The sequence below is a fragment of the Cydia fagiglandana genome, chromosome 4, assembly GCF_963556715.1.
Source record: "Cydia fagiglandana chromosome 4, ilCydFagi1.1, whole genome shotgun sequence".
Classification (NCBI taxonomy): domain Eukaryota; kingdom Metazoa; phylum Arthropoda; class Insecta; order Lepidoptera; family Tortricidae; genus Cydia; species Cydia fagiglandana.
The window spans coordinates 18,034,475-18,040,867 of NC_085935.1; positions in this window are offsets into that span (position 1 = coordinate 18,034,475).

The window sequence follows — 6,393 nt, forward strand, 5'->3', positions numbered from 1 at the left end:
TCGATACGGAATCGATACAATAAATCTTTTCGAATCATTATGTCATCGCATAGTGTCGCGGGCGTTGCCACTAGTGCTGTATGAATATTCAAACCAGTTGTAGAACTTGTCTGTGGAGTTGTACAGTCTGTGTCTATGGTATAGCTTTGCGATCTCGAGTGCCATTAGGCTGTAAACATACGCGGGGAACAAGTTTTCTGATGTTTTATATTGTTAGTTGAATGTCAGAAGCTTTTGAGTTTCAATAGCTATTACTACGCTTGTGCTTATAAAAGGGAAGGTCACATAAACTTTTACATTAGATAGATAAAAACAATATCTAGAATATTAATTTAGTGATCCTTAATATAGTTTGTTCTATGAATATTACAATTTCTACATCCAACTCTGATGGAATCCTTTCCAATATGGTTAAATCAGACCGCACTTACATGCTTACATTTGCATATCTATTCATGAATAATAAAGATAGTGATATTTTCCAATCAAGTCTCATAACTATTGACAGAGACGGCTAAAAACCAAATATATTCACGTTGAACGGCTTGTACTGTTAAATAATGGAATAACTCAATTTACATTGCATTATGAGCCTTGCAGCCGGCTTACACGCGCGTCATCTTTGCAGAGTTGAGTTTCTGTGCCAGTAAAACATGTCTTGGAATATAGTTAATTATGAAGTATTTAGACTCCCTATTTTTCATACAAAATAAATATTATCTTCAATGGACGCCATCGCCACGCCATATCATTGTGATTGACGTTGCTTGTCATGCCTTAAACATAAAAAAATTCGCAATACATTGCGTCTTAGAATAAACTTTAAAGTGTATTAAAAATCAAACTACAAGTTATTTTTAAAAGTCGCTGAACAAATGTCGGTCAGTATGAGGAGTACAGCTTACAGTTTAATTTTTTGCTCATATTACAGGCCACACCCGGTATGATAAATATTGATGTTGATATAAAGAGAGTACTAAAGGTTGAACTTCAAAATGGCGAAGTCGACTCGAGTATATTTTTTTGTTTTTTGCTCATTAATGTTTGTTATAGTGGACCATTGATAGCTTATCGAGCGGTAAACGAACGTGGAAACGGAACAAAAATGAAGAATCAATCTTGAAACGCGTTTATCCATTCTTTAGTGACCGATCAATCATCGTGACTTACAGTGCAATTCGAATATTAGTTATTAGATCAGTATCTTATCGGTATCACATTGGAAACAGATCTAATAACTAAAACTCGAATTGGCCTGTAAATCCAGCTATAACTTTAAGTACCTACTTAAAGCAACTGCCGAACAACGACACACTCTTGGACTTTAAAGAAGAAAAAGAGTTTTTCTAATTATAATTACCATAGAGTGGTAAGATATAATAAAATGAAAAGGTTACCTGTATCAATAAAACATGCGCTTAATGATGATGTTAAAAAAAACGAAGTTGACATAAATTTGTAGGTTAAAGTGGGCCTCCTGACCATTCCTCACGCGTAGGACTCAGGCGCATGTGTCGAGTATTAATTAGGTCCACGCCCACCCGTCAGGCGCCCTCGGGATCGCGGATATAACGGGACCAATATCTGTGAAGTTAAGTACATATTCTATTTCACAGTTAGGTTTATAGCCAAAATACTAAATAATTGGTTAAGTAACTGGCCAGTACCGAGTCCTCGCCCGTAGTGTAGGCCTTTGCGCAGAATTAATTAGGAGGGGTATTGGAACTTCGATCTGATTTCGATTTGACATCTCGCAGTACATCTCGGACTTCTAACATAATATAAAATCAAAATTGTTTTTAAGCCCACCTGTCATGCTCTACTTTCTGGACTATATTAAATATAGCATACAGCGGGACGGGACCATCACTAATTTAAAAAGGATACATGAGTTAATTCAGTACATAAGTTAACAAGATTCTTTATATTGCAATGTCGCCGTTCGTATTTTACTAAGTAAAGCAGGATCAAATGACCTACCATATATAAATAATAAATTTCCATGAATTCCTTATTAAAAAACTTCAGATTACATTTATCAAAAACTCCACAAACAAAATTAAAACTCTTCCTTTTTGAAACCGGCCAGTTTTCGCAAACTACGAAAATCAAACCAGTCGTTTCATTTTTGAAATTGGCGTTCGATCGGTCGCGTAGGCCGCGCAGGTGGCAGGAATTAATTAGAGCCGGCGCTGCCCACCCACCGGCGATACACCGAATACGTAAGCCAGTTAGGCGTGAAGTTGTGAGGAACAGTATCGGGCATTCATCTCTTACAGTTACCTTGGGGTACACCGTAGGGTAGGTACACCTGTTTTAATGTTGAGCTTTGTTTTGCTAATTTTAGGGTCGATAATAAGGATATATATAGAAGATATATACTGAATCACTTAATGCCTATAGAAGGGCCTTTAAGCGTCGGGGTTCCTTCGACCCGCAAAAAGGCCGGAAAGAACACAAACCCTTAAAGGAAGCGGAATAGCGGAAAGCCTGGTCGTCGAGTCGTAAAGTTTGGAGATCTCTGACCTAGAATATTGTTGAAATGTTGGTTAGTGGCACAGCGAAATGTCATATTTCTGGAATAAGGAGCATCTCAGCTAGGGAAGTTAGAAAACCACAGCCTTAATTAACGACACTAGGTATTCCTCGCTAATAGTTTAGGTACTATACGCCTGCATATTTGTGGCATAGCTTTTAAAACTAGGTACTATATCCACGCAGGTACGTTGACACCTTCAATTGGTGTATTTGACTATGACGTCCGACTGTTATTTTTTGTACATATACGGTTTGGAATAACAAGTCTACAAACAATGTGTCGATAAAAAGTTGCGGTAAAAAACATTAGGATGTTTGTACTATGTGATATTAACACGTTGGAATTAACATTACTTACTCATAGAAGTCATAGATATCGGGCGTTAACATCAGATACATACATAGTATTGGTCAATATGTATAATCACACCTTCGTCAGATTTTCAGTCTTCTTTTTGTTTTTCCTGTGACTTAGGTAGATCATCAGAGGGTGATGTTCCTTTAATTTCTGTCAATGTTTTCCTTTAATTGTAATGTCAAGTTTTAACAATTTCACACAAAACTATAATTTAGCGACTGCTAAAGGGTTTAATCTGATATACGATCCAGAGTCGCTAACAGCACCCATTGGCCATTGCAAAATACCTTCTTGTTAGGGAGAATTTGAATAGACGATTTCCGCAAACATGGCCAATTGGCCATTTGCGTTACTTAACAGTAGACCTTATAGGTTAATTTTACTCGTGATCATGATAGTAATTTAGTTTCCACTTAATTACTTCCATAAACTAGCCTCACTTTAATATAAATAAAATGTGTCCAAAATGCTAAATCTTCCATAAAGGGAAAGGTAGAGTTTATCACATTCATATATATCAAAAGATGCTTGTGACTCGATATACAAGTAATAAAGACCTCAAGATTTAAATGTTAGAAGTCTCTCGTGCGTATGAATAGGCGATAATTCTAATTTCAAACGCGGATCGCGTACGGGCACCCACCCGCGGCGCGCGCGCGAATTCGACGCCTCTTTATTGCCCATCTTCAGATATAAACTTAACAGGCATATCAGGAAGCGGGGTGGTTTACGTGGGTACTTTACCGTCGTGACAAACGTTGTCGTGGACAGTTAAACCGTAATGAGATTCATGGCCCCGTGCGCTGACACACAAATTACTCACGAAATCTTGTATTTAACCGTCACATGGTATACTATATGAGTGATCGCCAATAGTGCTAGTAGATAAATAAACTCTTATACCAGATACTTCCGAGATTTATCGCCGTTCGCTTAACGATAAGCTATCTGAAACGTTTATTTATTACCGCCGAGGATCTATTTATAACGATCAGAGACAACTCGCCTCGGACAATGCAAATTCGCACTTAGTTATTGCTATTCAATTGACTTACAATTTTCTTTTCCCACCGCTCGTTAGTCTAGAACGGTGAGTTAGCCGCGTTTGCGTTTGCGTTGTAGGACGTTTTACAATCGCGCGTTTGTACAAACGTAAACGCGCGCGTCTACGGCGAGGACTCGTGCGGTTAGTTCGTGAGTCGCTCTTCGTAAGCAGAGCATTAAATCTCAGCATGACTAGGGCTTGCGAAACCCACTCGGCTCGTTGGGAGCGAGGAGCTAATCTGCTGGGAATGCCCGATCGAGTTCCCATGGAATCGATTTAAATTGCTTTAATCAACATTGTGTTTAATTCGGATTTAGTGCCAGGTGTTGATCGTCTTCATTTGAGAGAAAGTCATTAAACTAGTAATTGTATAGTGTCATTATCTTTCTCCTAAGTATTTATAAATGTTCTTGATCGTTAATGTTTATTTGATTAAGTAAGTAAACTTTACTGTTTATTTTTTATGATCAAAAGCGTGTTCTTGTTTTAATTTAGATTTTACTTTCCGATGTCTATATCCTATGAGAATTTATCAGTACGTGCACGAAGAAATTGCTACGTTAGCTTCAGCTGAGCATAACGATATCCTGCCATTGGCTACATCTGTAACGGCATTCGTTTCTAGTCGACATAGGAATCTACAAATGCACATGCTTGATATTCTTCCATCATAATCGTCTATCTCATCGATTCCTTCAAACCGTAACCACATTCCGCTCCATATTGTTTTTATTCATATCTATTATCTTATGCATTCCATAAGAAAAACTCCATCAATTTGCATGCATTTCTCAGATCTCGATTGAGGAACTGGGCGTGTTATTAAATAAACATTGAATCGGTAGCCGACCAATTACTGGCGAGATGGGGCGATAGCTGTTTTACTTTAGCATTTACTTGTGGAACATTCGTGGGACGGCGGCTAGTTACGGCTCTGATTATGATAGTGCCTTTAGGCTATTCAAAAAGCCAAGTACGACTAGAGGGCTACCGAATGCTGCAATAAACATTGGAATAGGTAGCGCAAGGTGGTGGGTGCAGCATCCATTGGCCTTTCCCTTCTACTGTTTATTCATTGCTGTGTAATACATTAGATACTTATTTGCTAATGTTAGTACTTAAGGGACCCACAGATTGCCAGTTTGCCGGACGATATCAGCCTGTCAGTTGTTCGTAGATGTGTCCAATTTTGCTTTTAACTGACAGACCGATATCGTCCGGCAGACTGGTAATCAGTGAATACCTTTACTTTCCTGTATAAACTATAATAAATATGAGTAGGTACAATTTGTCGCGTAGGGATACCTTTTGTTGATTTACTCTTAGTTTTGCTTATTAATTTTTAAGGTGTCTGCGAATTTTAACTATATTCACTGTGTTCTTATGATCAATAATGAAATCTGTCGGGAAACGCCAGTGAATCAAACCTTCCCAAGCAGGTGGTTGGTAATCTGATGGACTATTCGCTATATTTTTTAGTTGCGTGCCGGCACGGCAGATGAAATCTCGCGATACTCTAGTAGTCGGCATCAGTTTCATATCTGGACACTGTTAATAAGCGTAAAGTTTTTTATGCTTCTTTTTGGTCGTAAATTGAGATTGCGTGAAAGTCTAAACGCTTTCTTGAGGCTGAAATTGGTCGTGTATATATGAAATCGCGATTATGTATGAAATATACTATTAAAAAATCATATAACACTAGGTACAATTCACTCGTTGATCTTTCACTGTATTTGTAATAATTCATTTGATAAAATAATACGTAATATAAATACCTCAATCCTTTTTATGTGTTATTTTTTTACATACGACTCTAAATACAATCTTAGAAAGAACCTATCATCTCAAAGCGAATATTGATTGGTTAATTCTGTTATAATTTTAATGTTTATAAAAATACATGTTCAAATACCCCTTCATCACTTGCTATTCACAGAGCAATATTTTAATTACTATGTTAATGAGAATACCATTAACACCTGTTTCATTTTAATTAAGCCGTGTAGTTAGCTTTAATATTGGCACGCTCTTCAAAACGGACTTATGTGCCGGGGCTTTTATGCAGCATTCGCCGTTTCGCCCTGCAAGATGCTTCTTATAAAATGGGTGTATCTGAATCTACGTCAGGTGGTAATAGAAAGACATAACGTACGAGTCTTGGGTTTCATTAATTTTAATTGCCATGGTGCGCGTGCGTCTGTTAATGTAGTTAATGATCGGATAGAGTAGGCTCTGAAGCACTAGTTAGATTCACTGGAAATATCGTTGGCATACATCAGTCATTACAGTTAAAAGACTGCTTTTTTCGATTATGCCGAACAAGTAAAATTTTGTGAACACATTATAGACTCAAAGAATAAGATTGTATAAAATAATGACATCAAATAACTTAAGTTATAGGTATTCGTATTTAATCCTGGATAATTTAACAGTGTACCTAGTACATCTCGCT